General features: G+C 53.6%; 1 long non-coding RNA gene across 1 annotated transcript; it reads left to right on the top strand.

The window, feature by feature from the left end:
- Positions 1–8,597: 8,597 nt before the first annotated feature.
- LOC115638722 lies at positions 8,598–19,287 on the top strand. Its single transcript, XR_003997514.1, has 3 exons — positions 8,598–8,717; positions 12,321–12,588; positions 19,158–19,287. It is a non-coding gene; the product is annotated as an uncharacterized LOC115638722 (long non-coding RNA).
- The last annotated feature ends 4,270 nt before the right edge of the window (positions 19,288–23,557 follow it).

Genomic DNA, 23,557 nt, shown 5'->3' with positions numbered 1-23,557 from the left:
AGAGCTATGCTCTGTTCTGAATTACCAGCCTGACCCAACCCAAGGAGGCTACATTCAGCTTTCCTGTTCCCTCCTGAGATGTGCTCTCTGGAGGGTCCATCGTCCCCCTTTAAGAGCCCAGAGCCCCTGCATAGGAGGTTAGGATCTGGGCCCAGGTAACGGAGGGGCCCACGTCATAGATTTTTGCTTCTGGGGCTCCCTGGGCCTTTGGGGGTTGCCAAGTGGAAGGACATTCCTGTGCGGAGCAGGCAGGCAGGTGGGAGCTGATGGGCTGGGGGCAAGGACCATGCCTGGCTAGCATGCTGCTCGTTAGTCTGCCTTTCCAAAACTTTCATCAGTGCTGCAGCTGTGGCCTGGGAGACGTGATCAGCACGAGGCGGGCGCCAGGGAAGGGCCTCTCCGAGGCAGCAGGTTTGCAGCTTTCCTTGTTTCAGGTGAGCCTCAGCCCTGTCATGGGCCCGGCAGGCAGCTCTGTCGACGCCCCGTAATCCCAACCCACAGCTCTCCTGCTATTCCAGCCCTGGGGCCCCCCCATCTCTGCCCCCTACCTCCTCATGTACACTCTGCTCTCTGTTCCACTGGTGCTGTTGGAAGACAGTGTGGTCTAGTGAGTAGGGCTCTGGGCTAGGAGTCAGGAGTCCCAGCTCTGCCACCGACCTGCTGTGGGACCTGGGGCAAGTCACGTCCCCGCTCTGTGCCTCAGTTTCCCCTCCTGCCCTTTGCCTATTTAGGCTGTGAGCTCTTTGTGGCAGGGCCTGTCTCTCACTGTGTGTCTGTGCAGCACCTGGCACAAGGGGCCCTGATCTTGGTTGGGGCTTCTAGACGCTGTTGTAATACCAGTAATTAATACTGATCGTCTAGTACAATATTGGAATCGGCTACATTTCCTTAAATTCCCTTTGTTCCCTTTGGACAAATCCAGACACGAGCTGTACCTCAGGTGCCATTATGCAGATAAGAGAATGGACTCCATCGAGAGCAGCTCTGCCGTTGGTCTCGACCAGGGAGTTTGCGGGGGTCAGAACTCCTGGGTTCTAGACCCAGCTGTTTGGAGAAAGTTTGGTCTGTTAGTTGGAGGGGAAGGAAAGGGATTTGGGATTCCTGGGCTCTATTTCCAAGCCTGACACTGACTCACTATGTGACCATGGTCAGGTCACTTCTCCTTTCCATGCCTCAGTTTCCTCAGCTGTGAATTAGGTACAGGGCTCACCTACCTCACAGAAATGCTGAGGTTTAATTGATGTTTAGGGCATCATGGAGGCTCTAACAACCCCCCAGCCTCTTGGGAGCTCTGGGCTTAAAACTGCTGCATGCTGCAGACATTAGGAATTTCCCAGTGACTCCAGGGCTGAAACTCAGATTTTCGTCCCCACGGAATGCCAGCCCCTCCCACCTGAGCTAAAGGAGAATCCCCATTTACTGTGTGCTGTGTAGGGTCCCTGACACACCACTGAGCAGTTCTGATTGCATCCCGTAGAAGGCAGTGGAACACACTCCAGCCAGTTCAGTGGCTTCTTTTAAAGGGATCCTCCCAAGGCTTTTTGTGAGGAGGTAGATTTTCCCCAACAAACCTGTTCCCAGCCCTGCATCCCTGAAACCAGTCCTGCACCCCACAACGCTGGCCCCCCAAACTGACCCTGCGCCCCCAATCCTACAGTTAAGCTTCCCCATGCCCGCTCAGGAATGCCACCACTTGGCATCTCTGCACCTCACCTTGCCCTGCATGCCAGCCCTTCCTCCGTCCCGCCCAGGGCCTTGTCATTGCTGCGAGGGTCCTGTGCTCTTGGCTGGCACAAAGAGACGCAGCTCAGCCAGCCGCTTGGCAGCAGATTTGGGGTGGAATACTCTTTAAAGTGGGTTTTTAAAAGAACCATTTAAATGGGATTTTTCTGTGAGGGTTACAGCTCTGGGACCCGCAGCCCTGCGAGCTGGGGTGACCAGATGTCCCAATTTTATAGGGACAGACCCGATATTCAGGCTTTGTGTTGTACAGGTGCCATTTATCCCCCACTTCTGTCCTGATTTTTCACATCTGCTGTCTGGTCACCCTACTCCAAGCACAGAGCCCGCTGCCCTCTGCATAATGGCAGGGTTAGGCCCCGACTGGCATGGCCAACACACCTACCTCTCACACGGCGCTGCTCATCCCTAGATCTCCAGGTGCCTTACAAAGCAGCTCGGGGTCATCATTGCTGTTCTACAGATGGGGAAACTGAGTCAGAGAGAGGAAAGTGACTTGCCCAAGGTCACCCAGCAGGCCAATGGCAGAGCTGGGAATAGACCAAAGGAGTCCTGGTTCCCAGACCCTCCTGCTTTAACCACTCCTCCCACAGAGCTGAGACTAGAGAGACTAGTAGACCTGTCCCACAGCTGCTGCTTCACAATATTTGGTGCTTAAAGCCCCAGCCACTGGAATCATGTAGTTACATGAGACTCTCAGCTTCCATTTAATAAAGAGCAAGTTTCTAACTCTCCTGGTGGAGAAAAGCCTGAAACCAGGTGACAAATTGCAAGAACCCAACACACATTGGTTTTGACCTTATAGTTTTAAAGCCAATCTCATAGCTTCATTCCTGAGTTCAGGGGGTTTCAGGCCAGCAGGGCCCATTAGATCATCTCATCAGACCTCCTGTACGTAATGGGCCCAAGAGTTTCCCCCACTGCCCCCACAGAGAGCCCAATGACTTGTGTTTGACTAAAGCATCTTCCAGAAAGGCTCCAGGCATCTGAAAACAGCACGGGATGGAGAATGGACCCTTCCCTGGGAGTTTGTCCCAGCCGTTAATCATCCTCACCATTAGAAATCTGGGCATTATTTCTAATCGGGATTTGTCTGGCTTTAATGTAGAGCCATTAGATCTTGTTCAGCCTTTCTTGGCAGGATAAACAGCTGTTAGTACCTGGGATTTTCTCCCTGCGAAGGTACTTCTGTGCTGTCATCAAGTTGTCTCGAGCTTTTTGGATAAGCCAAACAGCTGGAGCTCGTGAAGTCAGGCGTTTTCTCCAGCCCTCGAATCCTTTTTGTGGCTCATGACACTGGAGCCTGACCCCTGCCCAGGGGGCAGCCAGTGCTGATGCTGCTGAACTTGGGTGAGTTCTCTAGGCCTAACCTGTCCCACAACAGCTCAGCCCTGCAACCCACCCCCCACATCCATCCCACCTCTCCCTATCTAGCAGGCCTACGAAACTCTACAGGGCAGCCATCCTGACCCTGAGTTCCCCTGCTGCCTGCCTTTGCACCCCCGGGATCCTGCTCTCCTTTCCTAGGCAAGAAATAGTCAAAGTATTAAATAAATCACCCACATGGAACCTTTTGGCCATCCAAGTCTATTTTTAGCTGCAGCCTCTGCAGCAGCTGCTCTGTCGGACCCCAGAGCTCCCCGAGGGGCGAGGGCTATTTTCGACCCAACCAAAGTCTGGGAATATTTCGGATTTGCACATCAGCTAGCATTTGACAACAGCACTTGTGGGATTGTTTAACCCTATCAGTGCCGGGTCCATCCCAGAAACACTCCACTCCTCCAGCGTGCTGGACAAACAACACAGGCGGGGATCTCTTTGCTGCGCCGCTGTGAAATGCAACTGCCTCTGGGGTGGAGCGCAGCAGCTGTGTGAATTCATGGCCATGCTGCCTGGGCTATGCTGCGAGGCTTGCCCCCCATGTCTGGTTAAAATCACAACAGGGGAGTTGGGGAGGAAGAACGAGACAAAAGCGGCTTATTGATTAGCACAGAGCTGGTTCACGGTACCCTCTGCTGACCTGCCAGTGTCATGGCTTATGACTGTGCCGTCTCCCATCCACCCACCAGCCTTGCTGCCACCTTGCAAGCTGCTGGTACTATGGTAGGCTGACCTGCTTTTTAAATTTCCTTTCTGGGCACAGACCTAGCCCATGAAAGATGGTGCCCACTGGCTCTGTCTCGGGGTAGGGGGGAAGCAAGAGACGTGATCTATCTTGATTCTAGTCAAGCTTTTGACACAGTCCCACGTGACAGTCCCATAAGGAAACTAAGGGAAATCTGCTCTACATGAAATGACTATAAGGTGGGTGCAGAACTGGTTAAAAGACTGTGCTCAAAGCGTCCTTATTGATGGTTTGCTGTCGAACTGGGCGGGTGTCTCTGGTCGGGTCCTGCAAGGGTCTGTCCTGGGTCTGGTACTAGTCAATATTTTCATCAGTGACTTGGATAATAGAATGGAGCGTATGCTTCCGAAATCTGCGGCTGGCACCAAGCTGGGAGGGGTTGGGAGCACTTTGGAGGACAAGATTAGAATTCAAATGACCTTGACAGTTTGGAGAATTGGTCTGAAATCAACAAGATGAAATTCAGTTGAGAATGCAAAGTCCCTCGCTTAGGAAGGAAAAATGAAATGTACCACTACAAATGGAGGAAGAACTGGCTGGGTGGTAGCACTGCTGGAAAGACTCTGGGGTTACAGTAGGTCACACTGAATATGAGGTGACAATGTGATGCGGTTGCAAAAAAGATTCTTATCAGGAGTGTCCTGTGTAAGACACTGGAGGTGACCGTCCGGCTCGGCTCGGCTCGGCTCGGCTCTGCTCGGCTCAGCACTGCGGAGGCCTCAGCCAGGGTCCTGTGTCCAGTTCTGGGTGCCACACATTGGACAGATGTGGGCAAATTGGAGAGAGTCTGGAGGAAAGCGACAAAAATGATCGAAGGGTTAGAAATTCTGACCTGTGAGGAAAGGTTAAAAAGGGGAGGAGGGGTGGGGACAGGTTTAGTCTTGAGAAAAGCAGACTGAAGGAGGACCTGATAAGTCTTCGGATACGTTAAGGGCTGTTCCAAAGAGAACGGTGATCAGTTGTTCTCCACGGAGGATAAGAAGCAATGGGCTTAGTCTGCAGCAAGGGAGATTGAGGTTAGATATTAGGAAGAACAAGGGCAAAGTTTGTTTAGCTCTGAAGGGAGGGTTTGGAATCCCTGTCCTTTGTGTGACCTTGGACAAGTCACTAAATCTCTCTGGGCCTCAGTTTCCCCATCAGTAAAACATTGCGGATAGTTCTTCCTTTTCTTTATTCAGATTGCATCCCCTCTGGGGCAGGGACAGCATAGATTTACTGTAATGCAAATCACAGTAGCAGGAGCGAACTGTGACTCTAAGGCCCGGTGCCTCTGAAGTGTCGTAAGGTACCAGATGGGGAGGTGGGTGGCTAACACCTGACTCTGTATGTTAAACTTGACTGGCGTGGGCGGGAGTAACAGGCTTGACTCAGACTCAAGCAGGGCAGAAGGGAAAGAGAGAACTGCCCTCCTAGTGGGAAGGGGTTAATAATGGGGAGGGGGAATGAGTGGCAGAGATGGGGTTCGGATCAGGAGCACCCCAAAGTTCATGCTTTGGCACGTGATCATGTCTGGGATATGAATGCATGTGGCAGAGCACTTGTGCAGCGTGTGGCTGAGATGGAACAGGAACCCGCTTGCTCTAATTGTCTTTGCATTCGAGGCAATTACTGTGCAATGCAATTGACCTGGCCTCCATCAGCAATGCCCCATTTCCCAGCCTTAGCAGCAGCCTTGCACCCAGGCTGGCTGGGAGCTGGCTCCCAACGTGATCCTTTCTTGTCTTCCAAAGCTCCACCGTGAATTCCGCCAGCGGCGCTTTCCAGCCAAATCCGCCCTGAGCGAGGGGAGCCCCGGCTGGCGGGCAATGGATGGAGCCGTCAGCAATAGCTCCACCCCTTTTCTGCTGCCAGTCAATTCTCCGGGGTGTAAAAATGGCAATATCTGAGCTTTCTAGGGTCCCCAGGGGCTTAGCAAACTGTGAGATGAATTTTACCGCAAGCTACCCCATGTGCTGTTCCCATTGGCCACATAAAGTGCAGCCACCTCTGGGGTGGGGCACAGCAGCTGTCTGAACGGTCACTGAGACATTCTGCCTCTCAGCCTGGGACCTTGGCCCAGCTTCCTTGAGGGATTTTAGGGGCCTAGCACCCCTTGAAATCCTAGAAACCAATGGGAGTTGGGTATCTAAATATAACTGAGAAGCTGGGTGCTCACCTACAAGCCCGGCCCCCTTGGCATGTTGTCTGACCTGGCAGCGGTTAAAATGTGTTCACTGAAATGAATGCCTGGCCCCGGCTGCCACCTGCCTTTCAGTGCCCATTGTTTGTGACGTGGGGAAGGAACCTGATCCGCCCCTGGCAGCACATGCAGAATTTTCCATGCAGCCCTTGTTTGGGGGCAGAGTGGCCCTGGGAGGCACAGGCAGTCCTCATTCTGCCATTTGCCATGTCCCCGGCCATGGCTGTCCCAACGCTGCTCTAGGCCTCCATATCCTAGGGGTGATGCCAGCGAGCAGGGTGGTCCCTGGGGTCCCCTGTGCACAGCCCCCTCCCGCCCCTGAATCCCATCACTGGGAAACCCAAGCAGAGGATGCATAATTTACTAGTGCTCCCTGGCAAATAATAGACGCTGTCTGTGCGTGGGCGGCTGGAGGGGGGGGCAAGGGGGTTCCCTCAGCAGCGCGCTCAGCTGCTTTTCCCCAGCCTTCCCATGCAGCCATCGCCAAGCCTTCGTGAGTAACCTCTGCTTCCCTGCCCAGGGAAAACCTCCAGACAGCTGGGTGCTCCCTGTCTCTTTCATTGCCTCTCTCGTTCCTCCTTATCTGTCTGCATCTGTCTACTTCCCTAGATCCCCCTCCTATTTTCTTTCTTTCTTTCTTTCTTCTGAATCTCTGTGGAATAAGGAAGAGTGAAAAATCTCCCAGGGGAATTGAATCAAGGGTATCATCTGCACATAAAAAAAGGGGTCAGATCCCCAAAGGACAATCCACTGGCCCCTCTCCTGCTCTGACAGAGGCTGTTGTATATCATGTGTAACTGCACTCAAGCTAAGGGACAACAGAGGCAAATCCAATCCCAGGGGGTTTTGGCCAGGCGAAGGTGCCTGGCCCCTTTCTGTTGGATCTCTGTGCATTGGGCCAGGGTCCCGCTGTCTTGGATGGGATCATCTATGATACCCTGCCATGTGCAGGCCGTGCCCATGGGTGACTGATTCTTCTCCAGCTGAGCTGGGAGCTGGGTGAGTCCCAGGGGGGCGGGTGACCACATGAAGCATTCTCTCTCCACTAGTCAGTAAGGCACTAACCAGGATTCCTTCCCCAGCACACTCCTATTTAAAGCCCATGACCTTTCAGTGCCCACCCGGGAGTAGGAAACCAGCACGTGCTCTGGAAACCTCCATCCTCCCCAGCCTCTTCCTGAGCCCAGTCAGGGCACATCACCGCATCTGACGTTCAGCAAGGGCTTGTGTAGGAGAGCAAAGGTCCCTTTGGGGTTGCCAAATGGATCTCTCCAGTTGAAGAGATGGGGTGGGGGGGAGAAATGGGAACCTTTGTCCATCTCCTGTCACAGCCCCCTCCTGCCCAGATCCTCTTGTCTTCTCTACCGCACTGGATGTGGGGGTGAAAAGCATCTCTGGGATGACGACCTCATTGGGACCCAAGAGGTCCCTCCCTATCCACTACTTCCCTGGGAAGGCTGGGGACAGAACTAACCTACAGGGGTAGGTCAGAACGTTCCACCATGATCTGAGGTGTGTGCGCAGCCCTAGCATAACAGGGGTGGGGTGGGGGGGTGCAGCTTGTCTGTCACCAAATAGATGATTTAAGATAATGATTAATGATGTTATAGAGGACCGGGCAACACCTTCTGCTGGGTCACAGCTGGCCATGTGAGTTCCCCTCTGTTTGGGTCTGGTTTCTAATGGGAAATGATGCATAACTCTTGATGGGGGAGTATCTAAGGGGGGGGCACTTGACTGCCCCATGCATGCCTTCTGGGAGGGGGTAAACATGGGAAAAATTGAAACGTGCCTACTGACTATGGTTGGACATTTGCTGGCAGCCAGAGCAGGTGAGAAGCCCTGTCCTGTGGGTGCCTGGCCAGCGGTTGGCTGCGGGAGGCTGCGGCTGGGAGCTGTTTTGCCTGGGGGTGTAAGCCTGGGAGCGAGGGGCAGCAGAGGGAGCTCAGCGCAGACTATGGCAAGAGCAGAGAGGGGAAGGCGCTGAGATGCATCAAGCTAGATTGAGCCCAGGCAGCCAACAGCACCAGAGGCGGCAGGGGACTGGGTGGGCTCTGCCCTGCTACATCAGCGCTTCGGGGAGCAGGGCCAAATGGAAGGGGCATGTGATGCAGCATGCACCCATGCATCATGTGTGCGCGTGCGAGAGAGAGAGATCGATCCTGGCTGGAGGCCGAAGCATGAGTCACAATTGTTACTAGTGCAGGTAACTGACCGTTAGAACAAATGGCCAAGGGACGTGGCAGATTCTCCATCTCTTGATCAGGGATGTCATTTCACACCAGTGTGTGTGCCGGGTGTGCCGGCAAAGTTGTCATCACATAGCCCATGGTACGGGATTGTATTATATCCTGCCAAGTCTGGCAGGGGTGTGCCAAAAGTGGAAAACATAATGGAGCATACAGACCTACGGAAAGTCCGAGGAGAGGGCAACCAAGACCTGAAGGGGGCAACTTGCCCCCTTTGCCCCATAGCAAATGATGTCCCTGCTATCGATGGCCTTTCTGGAGGATGCTTTGGTCAAACCCATGTCATTGTGCTTGATACAGGGGTAGCTGGTCTGCGCTGCACCAAAGGCCGGAGCAGGTGATCGAATGGTCCCTTCCAACCTTACCACCTACGAAGGGGGTGTGAGCAGTTGCCGGGGAAGGAGAGATTAATTGTCTGAGCGAGGTGAGCTCTGGGGTTCTCTGAGACCGGGCGGGTGTGATTTCTATGTGCTGTATATTTATATATAAAATTATTGTTCGTGCTCTCACGCCATGTGCCCTGCAGAACATTAACCCTGACTTCATGGTGCTGAAGTGTTTTGCTATTAACAAGGAGGTAGAGTTTTGTCCTTGGTCGTTTAAGAAAATAGCCACCCTTCCAACGGGGAGGATAGTTCAATTTCCTTCCCATCCCCAAAGCCTTATTTAAGAGCTGCTGGGAACTAAACTCAGGCCAGGTGAGAAAAGCGTCGTCTTTCTCTCTGTTGCAAGAAGCGAAGTAACTGCAGTGGGCTGGTCTCTTGACGGTCTTTGCAAGCTAAGCAGGGCTGAGGCTGGCCAAGGCACGGATAGGAGGTTGTTCCTTGTGAGCAGGGCTGGGTTTACAGTGGCGCCATGGAGCTGGGCCCATGCTCAGAAGGGGCCCCGGCCTACTCTGTGTGCACTGCCCCCCAAGACCCCGCTGGGTCCCCCTGTCCTCCACTTGGCCTTCCTGCCAGCTGGCCGAGGGCTCCTCTCTGCCCCCGCCAGAACCCAGTGCACCTCCGGCTCTGGGCAGTCTCTGCTTCCCACCACCTGTGGGGCCCGTCTCTCTCCCCGGAGCTGAGCCACCTGGGACTGGGGCAGAAGCCTGGCCAGCATCGGCCAGTTGAGGGGTGGGGACAGTGTGGCGGGCTTGGCTGGGCCACTCTTGGCAAGTGGGTCCTGAGGGAGCCTGGCTGGGGCAGCCCCGGGCCTGGCTGATCGCACCACTCCCGCGGGGCTGGAGCGATTCCCAGCCCTGGCTGCACTGCCAGCTCAGCCCGGCAGACACAGTCGCCTCCCAGCAGGGCCGGTGAGTGCAGTCGGGAGGCAGGGCGTGGGGGAGTGGGTCTCTGGGGAGAATTGGGGGGGTGCTGGGCTGTGGGGGGGCAGGGAAGATGTGTGTGTTGGGGCACTAGGGAGTGGGGGTTCTGTGCGGGGTGCTGGGCAGTTGTGGTGGGGCTGTGGGCAGGGAAGTGCTGGGCAGAGGTGATGGTGTGCAGGGTGCTGTGCAGTTGCGGGGGGGTTTGGCAGGGGGCGCTGGGCATAGGGAGTGGGGGGGTGTTCGTGTTGGGCGAGGGGGGGCTGTGTGGCATGACATGGGCCAGTCCCCGAGGGCAAGGGGCAGGCTGGCAGCAGAGGGCCGAGTGGGCCACTGTGCATCTGGCAACTGCCAGTTTGTAAATAGTGCCCTCACACTGGGCTGGGTGGAGTGGGGCTGCCTCTCTCATGCCCCATTGCCCCTGGCCAGCCCCTCGCTCTGGGGACCGACCTCCCCATGCCAGGCTCCATTGCCCCCATGGGGGGTCCACAGATATGTTTGGCACCAAAAGGTTAATCTGGCCCTGCTTGTGAGTCAGTCCTTTAGCTGCGTGGTGGCAGGTGCCACCACATATGATGGTGCTTGTTCAAGATCCCACATCCCCTCTGTGCAAAGTGCTGCTTATCCCAAACCACTGCACAGCTGCACCCCAGAGGAGGCTGCATTTCAGGTTCAGAGGAAGGGATTTTTTGTCAACAGAGGCTTTGTGACCCCAAGCTGGGCTCTCCGAGTGGAAAATGTTCTGACTCAATGTCTATTAAGATTAAGTATCAGCCTGCCGGCCTCTGTATTAAATAACGCCGCTTAGAGGACAGAATGTCTGTGCCTGGTACAAGATCCATGTTGTTCAATATGGTCATCGAGAATCTGGAAAGGGGGTGAACAGGGAGGTGGCAAAGTTTGCAGATGATACAATATCACTTTGGAGAGTTAAATCCAGAGCTGGCTGTGAAGAGTTACAAAGGGATCTCACTAAACTGGGTGACTGGGCAACAAAACGGCAAATGAAATTCAATGTTGATCAGTGGAAAGTAACGCACGTTGGAAACCATAATCCCAATGGTAACCAAACAATAAGAGTCTAAATTAGCTGTTATCACTCAAAAAAAGATCCTGGAGCCATCATAGGTAGTTCGCTGCAGAATGAGCAGATGTTTTCAGAGAACAGAATGGTAGGAGGCGTTAGGAAAGGGACAGATAAAACAGAAAATACAATGCCACTGTCGAAATCCGTGGGACCCCCACACCTTGAGTACTGCACACAGTTCTGGTCACCCCAGCTCCAAAAAGGTACAGAGAAGGGCAACAACAATGATTAAGGGTATGGAACAGCTTCCATATAAATTGAGATTTAAAAGACTGGTACTGTTCATCTTAGAAAAGAGACGACTGGGGGGGGGGCTATGATAGAGGGCTATAAAATCATGGCTGGTGTGGAGGAAGTGAATAAGGAAGTGTCATTTACCCCTTCACATAATACAATAGCCAGGGGTCACTCAATGAAATCAATAGGCAACAGGTTTAAAATAAACACAAAGAAGCACTTCTTCACACAACGCACAGTCAACCTGTGGGACTCATTGCCAGGGGATGTTGTGAGACCAAAAATATAACTGTTCAAAAAAGAATTAGCTAAATTCTTGGAGGATAAATCCACCAGTGGCTGTTAGCCAAGGGATTGTCCAGGTGTCCCTAAACTTCTGTTTGCCAGAAGCTGGGAGTGGACAACACAGGAAGGATCACTCAATAAACTATTCATTCCCTCTGAAGCATCCATCGCTGGCCACTGTTGGAAGACAGGTTGCTGGGCTAGATGGACCATTGGTCTGACCCAGTGTGGCCGTTCTTATGTTCATATCTGCATTGTTATTGCCAAGGAGTTATAATGCTGTGAGGATTGCAACTCTCATCCTTATGGCTTCATGTAGATCTTTGCACTCTGGATAACACAGCTGATACAAGGAGGCGCCTCTGTATGCCATGCGCTAAAGCAGGACAGAACCTTGTGGCTGCTTGAACTGGGGTTTGGAGAAGGCAGCTAACTGCAGTGGATATAGCTGTGCTGGAGAAGGGGTTCCCAGAGCAGAAATACCTTGGTTGTGGGGGGAGGGTGCTACACAGGAGGGATAGGGCTGGGTTGTGGGAGGCTGGGAGGTTGTTCATCATGGGCTGAGCCAGGTTTCAGGGGATGGGACTAGAGGTGGGTTTTGGAGGGGGATTCTCATGGCCAGGTGAACTGGGTTGAGGAGCGAGTGGAGAGGTTACCTAGAGCAGACCTGGCTGGGTTGCTGGTGGGTGGGAGGATGTGCATGCTGGATGGAGCTGGGTTGCAGGTGTTAGGGTGGGGCTGGTTTTTGGAGAGGTCGTCATGGCAGCAGGGGCTGGCGCTGGGATTGGCAGGGTTCCCCTGGTAGCGATGGGGGTGGGTTTTGGAGGGGTTGTGATGGCAGTGATGTGAGTGGGGCTGGATCACAGCAGCAGTTCTTTCCATCCACACTCTGGGGCGTTCAAGCCCTGGGAACCTCAGAGGTGCCAGGCCAGACGTTTTAATCAACTGTCATTACATGGCCGGGCAATACATTTTCCCTGGTGGAGACATTTGTATTGATGTCCTGACAGGGGGAAAGATTTAATAAAGCCCATTTATGATGACATCAATATAACCTATTAGTGAAACATCGGCTAAGTGATGGTTAATAAAATATTTACTTGGATCCATCTCAGAGGACCACTCGGCGATGCGCTCTCCCTGACCTAATTTGGGAGCCCACAGGAAACGCTGACCCCAAAAGCTGCTCCAGCCTCAACGTGTCTGAAATGCCTCTTGCTCCTGTGTCTCTGCCGCTGCGGACGGAGGATCCATTGCTGGGGTGAGGATGGCCATTGGCAATGTACAAAATGGGTTTGCGGAGAGAAGCTGGATTGGGGTGTTTCCAGCAGCTGGAGGAGCAGCTTCCTGAGGATTGCAAGCTAGAGAGAGAAGAAATCGCAGGTAACATATGAAATAAATGAAAGGTTGGGAGTGGTGTCTAGTTGTTAGCGCAGGGAACTGGGAGCCCGAACGCTTGGGTTCTGTTCCCAGCTCGACGAGGGGAGGGAGTCTAGGGATTAAAGCAGGGAGTTGTGAGTCACATTCCAGCCTTAGGTCTGGGAGTGGAGTGTGCTCTAATGATTAGTGGGGGTGGGGGGAAGGGCTGGGAATTAGGATACCTGGGTTCCTTTTTTGTGAGGAGGCCTCTTGTGTTCTACCCGCAGTGCTGTTGGGGAATATTGCCTAGTGGTTAGTGTTCGGTGGGACTGGGAGTCAGGACACCTGGGTTCTGTTGACTCACATGTGACCTTGAACAAATTGCTCCTGGACCTTTGCTTGCCCCAGCCAGAAGACGACAGCATGTTTGTCAGGAGAGGGAGGGGAGTTGTGAGGCTCTGTGGAGGTTGGCAAAGAGCTCAGGAAGAGCCCAGAGAAGAGCTGGGTATAAAGTCTGCTGGCAGGATGTCTCAGGGAGGTGCTGAAGTTGCAGCCCCAGCTGAGCTGCACTAGAACCAAGTAATTCTGGGGGTTGTGGTTATTCCTTGGGTTTCTTCTATGAGCCCCCGGGGAGCAGTCAGGTGGACGGGCGGCAGCGCAGGGACTAACCTGCCCATTAATAGAGCTGCCAGCTTCCTGGCACATTCACCTTCTGCCCCCCTGCCCGAGGGGCTGGGTGAATGACACAGGCAGGGACGTGGAAGGGGGAAGGAAGGGATAAGCCAATTCTCAATTACCCCTTTCCTGCCCAGTTCCCATAGCTGGAAAGTAACGAGGTCAAGATTAATGGAAGTTCTCCAGCCCACAGTGGACAGTGTGAAACCTGCAACCTCCGTCAGCCTCAGAAACTGGCAGTAATTAAAACATGGTGACAGGGGTGGGATTAGAAACCAACCTGGGCACTTAAGAGCCAGGCCTGGAGGGGGCATTAAAGCCCCACATTATCCCCGGCTTTCACCAGTAGACATTCTACCCCTCCCAACTGGGAATGGAAGTCAGGAGTCCTGGTTCCCTACCCCCACCAGCTGCTCCGAGCACCAGGAAACACTCCCCTCTGATCTACGGTAGCACGGAGGCGTCCCGACTCCCAGTGCTATCCTGGTCCTTCCACTAGAGCCCACTAGCGTCCCAGGGCCGAAAATGGAACTCAGGAGTCCTGGCTCCCGGCACCCTATGCGCCACTCATAGGAAGGCCCTGGGAAGTGGGGCCAGCTCCCCACCTGTGCTGCCTTGGCTGCTGACATCCAGGGCAGCCCACACGCCCGGTTGCACCTTCAGTCGTGGGTCGTCTGCACAGATGCACTTTTCCCTTGGCCACTTGATCCTGGCACGAGAAGGGTTAACGGGCTTTGGATTCTCCAGCCTTGCCCCCCTTTCCCCCATCCCTTTGGGTTATGGGTGAGGCAGGTCTGGGTCTCCTCTCCCCCCCGCCCCCATCCTGACCCCCAGGTGATTCCCCAAGGGCGCCAGTCCATTGCATGTTGAGGCTCCAGGGGTCCGTGTCCTTTGGAGGTGATGCCATTAGCTCCCTGCCCGAGCCCCACAAAGGAGCCTTAAGGAATCTCAGCCCTGGGAGCTAAAGCCCTGATCTTGGCTGGGGGCAGTGGGACCTATCATGCCACCCTCCCCCCGTATCCCCTCTCTCCCCTGCCCTCCAGGACTCACTCCCTGAGCAATGGGTGCTAGAGAGGGGAGAAGGCCAGGGTTGTCCTTCTCCGTATATTCCCCAGCACTGCGTCCACTGTGCTTTCAAACACCCTCCGGGGCCTCCGTCGCTCCCCTTGGCAAACAGTTCCTCTGGCAGGTAGATTTCTCCAGCAGGAGGCGTTTTCCCTGCTTTCCTCCTCCTTGTCTCTCTCAGACCTTCCCCGCCAATGGGCCCCTCACCCTGGTGTCCGTTCCCCTCGCTCCACACACGTGCTGACTCAGCTGCTGGCTGCGTTGCCATTTCCACACTGGGGTTTGCACGGCCAGGCAGGAGGGGCAGTGCCGGTTCTGGCTCCCAGCGAGAAGCAGGAATCCTTACAAATGCTTTGTGCCCTGGGGCAAGGGGTGGTATGTTTTGTGGGCTGGTGGGGGGCACAGCAGGCCTTTGAGATGCCCTCACTGATGGCTGGCCTGAGGCACGCCCGGGCCAGAGTGAAGATGGGACAAGCCCAAGAGCCGGAACGGCAGCTCGGTGGGATGCAGAGCGGAGGCAGAGGGCTGTGATGTCTTGTGGCTCATCCCTGCTATAGAATAGAACATGTGAGGTCCTGGCCAGGCCTGAAGGAATCATGACGCGTAACAGGCAGATGCCCCAAAGTGAGCGGCAGGAGTGATGGTAACAGGCAGATTAAAAGTGGGGGCCACTGCGCTTAGTGGGAGCAGTGTCCCTGTCACCATCCCTCCTCCCCCATCTCTGTGGGGCATCCTCCCCCCCCCCAGTTATGCCCTGTGATTCACCTAGGGTTTGTCTTCACTGCGGAGTGAGCTCAGGTTACAGCTGGAGTCCCATCCACACACAGCCCAAACCCGGCACGCCAGCACACTGGTGCTTTTACCAGCAGTTGGCTGGCTGGGCTGGGGGGTCCGAGCTACAGCTCAAGCGAGCACAGCACATTAGCCTCTGGGACACAGTGTTATTTCAACGGGAGGCTGCTCTCACTTGGGCTTACCTGGAGTTAACCCTGCAGGGAAACCAGACCAGATGACAAGCTCTTTCGGGGGAGGGGACTGCCTTTCATTGCCTGTGTATACTGCACCGAGCACTGGGGGAGGGCCCGGGGTGCGGCTGCTGATTGGAGCCTCTGGGCCATGCTGCAAAGCATCCAGCAATCGTGTGCATTTGCGAGGCAAATGGGCCCCATCCCTCTTAAAGAGAAAGGGTCCGGCTTTTAATTAACGTGACTCAAAATGTGGAGGGTGGGGCAAGCCTCCTTCTCAGACACTGAGGCCTGCTTCCCCGCTTCCTTTGCACATCATGTAATTGTTTGCACCAGTGGAAAGGGAGCGTGTCCACTCTGATCTGGGAGCAGTTTGCACCTTCTTAGCCTGGGTGTCAATGGCTGGGCAAGGCTTGGGGAGATGGGGGATCAGGCCTCCGGTCTCTGGCTGGGTGAGTCCCACTCTAAGTACGTCTCCTTTGTAGCCAGCCTGCCAGGTTCATTTTTCCTCTCCATCAGAATATTAAAAAGAAGTTGGAGACCATTTTCGTGCAATAAATTTGGCACAATGGAGAGAAAATGATCTGGCTCTGGAGCCTTGCCAGCATCCCCATATATAATACTCAGCGTCTGGGTGCTTGCCCTCCACAGGTAGTAAAATATCCTCTTCTGCTCTGACAGTGCTGCTCCCGCCCAGGACCGAATAGCAGGCTGCTTGTTCATGGCATTGCCTCTGCCCCAGAGAACAGTGCCCGCCCCTGCCCTGGGCGCTTTGGCTTTACAAGGAAGGGGAACACACTATCATTCGAGAAGGCAGCTGCACCTCTTGGTCTGGGTCAAATGATCAGACACAGCAAGTGTGCCCTAGGAAAGTCACACATCAGGCAGGGTAACCTCCCACTCCCCTGGCACGTCCCAGCTGAATAGAATCCAGGTATCCTGACTCCCCGTGCTGGGCCTTCACAACTCCACCCTTCCTCAAGATGGCCAGGGCCCTGCAAAATATTCCTAGCACCCCTTTATGCCTCACATCCCCAGGTATTCCTAGCACCCCCTCTCAGTCATGCTAGGTGGATCTGGTCTGGGGGTTCTGTTACAAGTTTGCATCGTGTTTGTTTGTACGCTGGGGGGAAGTTTTCAAACTTGAGGCCAAATTGTACAGAATTTGCCATATTAAAAAAAACAGTGATTCCAGGTGAAACTAACAGTTGTCATCTTTATTTTATTTACTAAGGCCTTTGATGGTGCAACATACATGGATCCAGACCAAAATCAATGGTCCTGATCCTCTTGCTTATACCAGTTTTATATTAGTATAACCTTATACGCGGCAGTGGAATCATTCCTGATTTCCACCAGCGTGAGCGAGGAAAGAATGGTTGAAATAAGAACCTGATTTTTGACAAGGAGAGGAATTAAGCATTAGAACGACTTACCTAGGGATGGGGGGATTCTCCACAGTTGCAGAAATGTAGAGTTGGAAGGGATCCTGAGAGACCATCAAGTCCAGCCCCCTGTACCGAGGCAGGACCAAGTAAACCTAGACCAACCCTAGCAGGTGTTTGTCCAACCTGTTCTTAAAAACCTCCAGCGATGAGGGTTCCACGACCTTCCTTGGAAGCCTGTTCCAGAGCGTAACTACCCTGAAAGCTTGTCCTAATATCTAAGCTAAATCTCCCTTGCTGCAGATTAATCCCTATCTTCTGTGGACAGGGAGAACAAATGATCACCGTCCTCTTTATAACAGCCCTTAATATATTTGAAGAGTCTTATCAGCCTCCCTCTCCCCCTCTTTTCTCAAGACCGAACATGCTCAGCTTTTAAATGTTTCCCTCCGAGCTCAGGATTTCTAACCCTTTGATCCTTTTTGTAGCTCTCTTCTGGACTTTCTCCAATTTGTCCACGTTTCTGAAGGTGCAGTGCCCAGAACCGAATGCAATGCTCCAGCTGAGGCCTCACCAGCGCTGACTAGAGCTGGACAATCACCTCCTGGGTCTTACATATGACACTCCTGCTGATACGCCCCACAATTATAACTGCATCACATTGTTGACTCTCATCCAATCTGTGATCCACTATAACCCTCCAGATCCTTTTTAGCTGTACTGTCACCTCACCAGTTATTCCCCATTTTGTAGTTGTGCATTTGATTTTTCCTACTTATGTGTAGTACTTTACATTTGTCTGTATTGATTTTCATCTTGTTGATTTCAGACCAATTCTCCAAATTGTCAAGGTCATTTGAATTCTAATCCTGTCCTCCAAAGTGCTTCCAACCCCTCCCAGCTTGGCGTCAGCTGCAAATGTTATAAGCTTCTTCTCCACTCAGTGATCCAAGTCATTAATGAAAATATTGAACAGTACTGGAGCCAGGACTGATCACCAGGGTACCCCACTTGGGACACCCTCCCAGTTTGACAGTGAACCACTGATAACTACTCTCTCAGTACATTCTTTCAACTATTTGTGCACCCACCTTCTTTTCCATCTAGACCCCATTTCCCTAGTTTGCTTAGGAGAATGTCACTGGGACTGTGTCAAAAGCCTGACTAGAATCAAGATAGATCACATCTCCTGCTCCCCGCCCCCACCCCGATCCACTAGACCAGTAATCCGTCAAAGAAGGAAATTGGTTTGGTTTGGCATGATTTGTTCTTGACAAAGCCGTGCTGGCTACTCCTTGGAACCCCATTATCTTCTGATTGCTTAATAATTTATTCCAGTATCTTTCCAGGTATCAAAGTTAAGATAACTGGTCTATAATTCTAGCGTTCCGATTTGTTCCCTATTTTAAAGATAAGTGCAATGTTTGTCCTTCTCTAGTCCCCTGGGACCTCCTCTGTCCTCCACGGGTTCTCAAAGATAATTGCTAACGGTTCCGAGATTGCTTCAGCCAGTTCCCTAAGTACCCTACGGTGAAATTCATCTGGCCCTGCTGACTTGAATACATCTCACTTCTCTATATTCTTTAATCCATTTCCACTTCCTGCTTGTTAATATTATTTGTGTTGCGTATCTGGTCACCATTAACCTTTTCAGTGAAATCTGAAGCAACATTCACACTGAACATCTCAGCCTTCTGGATCTCATCCATAATTAGCTCTCCTTACCCCATAAGTAGGGGACTTCCATCACTTATAGCTGTTTAAATGAAGATTAGATCTTTCTAAAAGATATGCTTTAGCTCAGCCACATGCTGTGCTCAGACATGGGGCAGGAATGACCGGCTGAAATTCTGTGCCCTGTGTTACACAGGAGGTCAGATTAGCTGATCATAATGGTCCATCTGGCCTTTAAATTTGAGTCATTAATTATTGCAAGAGGGGAAAAAAATCTTAAACTCTAGTCTTGTCACGTAAAAAGTTTTTCAGTTTCTCCTTCAAGGTGCTAATAATTATTCCAAAGAACATGTGGGCTGCAAAGTCCCACTGAACACTAGCCTTAAAGGATGTGTCTAACCCTATAATGCTGCATACAGTAGCTCTGCACACGGATTCTGTACCAGACCTATGGCAGGTTGGGAGAGATTTTTACTGATGATTTATACCAGTCTGATCCCTAGTGTGGACGCAGTTATACTGGTATAAGAGTGCCTTAGGTTAGTACCACGTATGCCCCTTGCCATGAGGGAACAGCTCTGCTAGTACATGTCAGGATAACTGGATCCACAGTAGGGCAGGTTGCACTGCTTTACATATACAGGGAACGCTAAAGTGGTTCAACTTTCTAGTGTAGACAAGGCCCCAAAGTGGCACCAGTTTACCTACACTGGTATCAAGTTATATCTTCAGTGTGATGTTGTGGGTAGCTCTGGGCTGGCTGTTTGTGAGTCTGTTGTAGCTCTTCCATGCTGATGACTTCTGTTTGCTCTCTTCCCCTCCCCCCTAGGTGTTTAGGGAACCCAATGGCACCTGGTCCCCAGGAGACAGACAGAGCAGGAGCCCTCGCTAGAACCGCTGCTCCCCATCCCCACGCAGACACGCCCCAGGTGCTCTAAGAGCCAAAGGCCGATTCCAGCTGGGTGCCCCTGGCGCGGAGCAGGTAAGGCGCAGGATGGCAAGGCCAGGCCCAGGTGCCCAGAGGTTGGGGCTCCTGCAGATCCAGTGATCTCCCCTGGGGTGCGTTTTGGTTGCAGTAGAGGGGCTCCTTTTTCCTGGCCACAGGGCAGGGCAGGCTGGGAGGTCCCTGCCTGCTTCACCTGCCCACGGAGTGAGAGGATGGGTGGGGTGGGGGCCGGAAGGGCTTCCCCAGGCTGCTCTCTGGGACTGGGCTGGTTCCATCTGAGCTGCTGCAGGGCGATGGGGGGGCAGCTCAGACCCCCCCCCCGCGGCCAGGGGGGCAGGGAACATCTCCCCCCGTCGAGGGGGCGTGGCCCAGAGCCGGGGGAGGGAGCGGGGGGGGGTGCGTCAGGAGGGCAGTTCTGGCCGAGCCCACCAATCAGGCGGCCGCCCGGGCTCCCCCAGCGCCCCGGGGAGCCGCGGCAGCGCCAGCGGGGCCGGGCTGGCCATGCCGCGGCGCTCGCAGGGAGCCGTCCCGCAGCACCACCCGCAGCGCGGCGCCTCGCCCCGCCAGCCCCCGCAGCGGCCGGGACCTGCCCTGCGCCACCAGCCCTCCGCGGGGCACCCGCTGCCGGCAGCGCTTCCCCGCGGGAGCCCCCGCCAGCTGCACCCCCGAGCCCCCGACCCGGGAGGGCCCGGCCCCCCCCGCCGCCGCTGCTGCGCATCGGAGCCGCCCCCTGCCCCGGGCGGCTGCCGCCTCCTGCGGGGTCAGCAGCCGGGCTGCGGAGCAGAGGAGCGGGCTCGCTGGCACCAGCCCCCGCCTCAGCCGGGCGGCCCCGAGCAGCGCTTCCCCCGCCAGCCTCCGCCGCACCTGCAGCCGGCGAGCCGCGGCGAGCCGCCGGGGGGGAGCGAACCACCGCACCGGCTCGAGCGCTTCCCGCAGCGCGGCCGCGGCCAGCAGCGAGCCGGGGGCGAGGCGGGGCGGCGAGCTCCGAGCCCGCCGCCGTGCCAGCGGCTCCCCAACTTCTCCAGCCCCAGCGGCTCCTGCGCCTCGCAGCGCTGCGAGGGGCGGCCCCGGAGCCCCCCGGCACGGCAGGTAGGTCGGGGTGTGTGTGTGTGTGGATTGTAAAGCTCACACAATGCAGCACTGGGGGGTGGGGGCGAGGATCCATTGCAGCCGGCAGAGGAGAGATCAGTAAAGTGGGGAGAGAGAGAACCCGATAGACCCAATGCGGGGCGGGGGGGTTAACGATGCTTGGCTGCAGGCAGATCTTTGTCCGAAGAGCCTGGGACTTACCAGCGCAAATGTAGGTACCGGGGTTGTGTTAAATACCCGATTTCTTTCTGTGTGGTTAGGAAGGGGGTAGATATATAGGTTCCTAGGAAACTGGGACATTTTTCTTTATCGATGTCCGCCCCCCCACCCCGGCCTGAACCGCTGGGTTTTAGAAGATTTTGATGACAGGCGCAAACTTTGCCTTCTTCCCTCCGCGCATCATGCTGTGGGGGTGCAGCCCTGGCCTTGCAGAGTGGGGTGGGGGTGTGGGGTGGGCTCCTCGCTCAGGTCTGGGTGCTGAGCCCTGCTTTCTGAGCTGAAGGCTGTGACGCTGAATTGGGGGAGGGGGGATTCTTGAAAGTGGCTGAAAATTCAGTGCTGGGCTTTGTCCTTCCCTGAGACTGACCGGTCCGCGGGGGTCTGTGCACCGGGGCCCAAGGAATGATTCAGGGATAATTGTGTTTGTAAGGGCGTGAAATGCTCTCTGGGGCCTTACCCAGCAGTTCTCAGCCTCGGGGTCACAATCCCACAGGTGTCAGGGGGTCATGCCCACCCTGCTCTTCCTGCAGTGTGAAATGGGAAAAGGGGGGCAGGGTCCTGGCTAGACCCCAGGTGTCCGGGAGGAGGGTGATCTCTGTGTGGGGAAAGGGGCCTGGGTTTGGAGATGGTTAAGAATCCGTGTCCTTGTCACTCCCAGTCTCTTCCCTTAACCTTGAGTTTCACCCCATTCTGTTTTCTGATTGGCTGGTGGTTTTCCTGTCAGTCGTAGCTAAGGTGCTGTTTGATTCCATCTCCGGATGAGTCCCAAATGCTGGCACTCTGGGGTAGGGGAAATGAAAATAAACATGCAGTGGCCTCACCTGTCTAGGGTCTGCTGACCTATGGCACCTGAACATGTCTCTGATCTTCCTCACGCTGGTGTTCAGTAAACCTTGAATGAGCAGGGGGCTTGGAATTAGGGGAGCGTTCTTCAAACGGAACATTGGGCAGAGACCCAGTCAGTCCAAGGGAATTAGTAGCTGTGGCAGATAGAGGTGAGGATAGCTTGTGTGTGTGTATCCATCAGCTCAGAGAACTATCCAAAGTAAAGGCTGAAGTTTTCAATAGGAGCCTAAATGAGTTAAGTGCATACATTCCATGGAATTCCGATGGATAGGGAGCACCCAACTCCTTTTACACTCCTTTGAAAATCTCACTCAATATATTTGGGCTTGATCCAAAGCCATTGAGTTCAGTGAGTTTAAATCAGGCGTTTACATCTAATGAAGGTCTTTGTGTCTTATTCGATCTCAGCTGGACCATTGGAATTTTCTCTTTTTTAATTAACCTGTTGATTGATTGCAAGGTTTTCTATAGAGGATAAAAGATCCCTGATAATTCATCAGAGAGACTGAAAAAACGAAATGCATTATCTTTGTGCTTTTGCCTTTTGTAACTTCTCAAAAGGGATCCAAGACTTTAATATTAGAAGTCCTGAGTTGCGAGTAATGGCTTGTATAGAAGGCGTTTGGAGCTTTTCCAGAGTAACACCTGGTTTGGTTTTTTATCATAATGTCACTTCCTAACGGAGTGGGAGTGTGGAGTATGGTCGGGCAGTGTCAGCCATGTGAAGATGGGTTAGCAAGTTTAGTGTCTGCAAACAGCTGCATCTCCAGGTAGGTATTGACTTGGCCGGCTTAGCAGGTCAGTGTTTCTGCAGTAAAGTCCAGCCATCCAACCCTAGAACTCTGCAGTAGCTTGACAGTATTTCCCAAACCTGGCTTGCAGAAAGAGGTGTGCAAAAGCCATTGAATTGCTATTGCAAAGTCAATTTATATGGATATGAAAGGAAGGGGCCTCTCTCTCTCTCTCTCTCTCTGCACCCACTGGGTTTATAGAATTAGCAGCAATGTGCATTTAAAATGGTCTGTCACCAGCAACTGTAGGTCGCAGCGACTGGAGGGAGGAGGCTGGTTGGGACTTAGGATAAGAGGGAAGGAAAATAGAAATGTCACACTCGTGTCTTCGCTGCCTCCATCACGGGCTGGGAGATGAATCAGAGCAGTGCTGGGGAAGTGGACTCCGAAATAGGTCCAGGAAGGGGGAGAATCAAATTTTTGAAAACTGCTTGATTAAATGTAGCCTTTTATCAGTATCGGTCAGTTCAACCCAGTGTGAAAATTTATCTTTTTAGAGCAAGGGAAATCCTGTGCTGTTTTGCAGGACCTTTGAATGACACCCTTTACTTTTAATACTCTTCCTACTGCCCCCCACCTCCCCCACACACACAAAGTGCTGGTGTCTTTCCATAAATGGTCCAGATCAGCTGGGGTAAATCAGCCCTAGTTCTGATTAAATCAGTAGGGCCAGGTCCCCAACCGGTGTAAATTTGCACCGCTCCATTGAAGCCAATGGGCCGGATCCCCACCTGTTATAAATCAGTGTCACTCTCTTGCTGTCAGTGATGCTTTCCTGATTTAAACCAGCGGAGGATCTGGCCCAGAGTGTTGCAATGGTGATGGATCAGTGATGAGATCAAAATCTACCCTTTTCGACTTTGTTTAGCTAAGGGACGGGTTGTGACCTGAGGATATTTGATAACTGCCTCTTGTATGGGGATTGTGGGAGGTTTTAAAAAAGAAACGTAATAAAGAACCTTTGTATGGCTGCAGATCCAGGCTTCGTGACTTGTCCTGAGCAGCATTTGTTTGCCGAGAAAGGCCTTCTAATCTATTACAGTGGGGGGACTAGGTGTGCAAAGGGAGGCTACAGCCGTGCAAAGGGAGGCAGGCAGCATTGAGCAAGAAAGCTGGGATCCCAGGGAAGGGAACTGCCCATCCAGTGACAGTCATGGGGTTCCCCACTACGGAGGCGAGTCCCGCGACACTGACACACGTGCAGCTCCCGAGTTCTGTAATTTGAGTATTTCCCACAATAAAATGCATCCACGCCAAAAAGTCCAAAATGCATCTCAGCGTTGCACCTGGATCTCAGAGCGACGGGGTCTATAAAAGGACACTCTTGCCCCCAAATAA

Source organism: Gopherus evgoodei, chromosome 22, assembly GCF_007399415.2.
Source record: "Gopherus evgoodei ecotype Sinaloan lineage chromosome 22, rGopEvg1_v1.p, whole genome shotgun sequence".
NCBI lineage: Eukaryota > Metazoa > Chordata > Testudines > Testudinidae > Gopherus > Gopherus evgoodei.
This window is presented reverse-complemented; position numbering and strand designations above follow the sequence as displayed.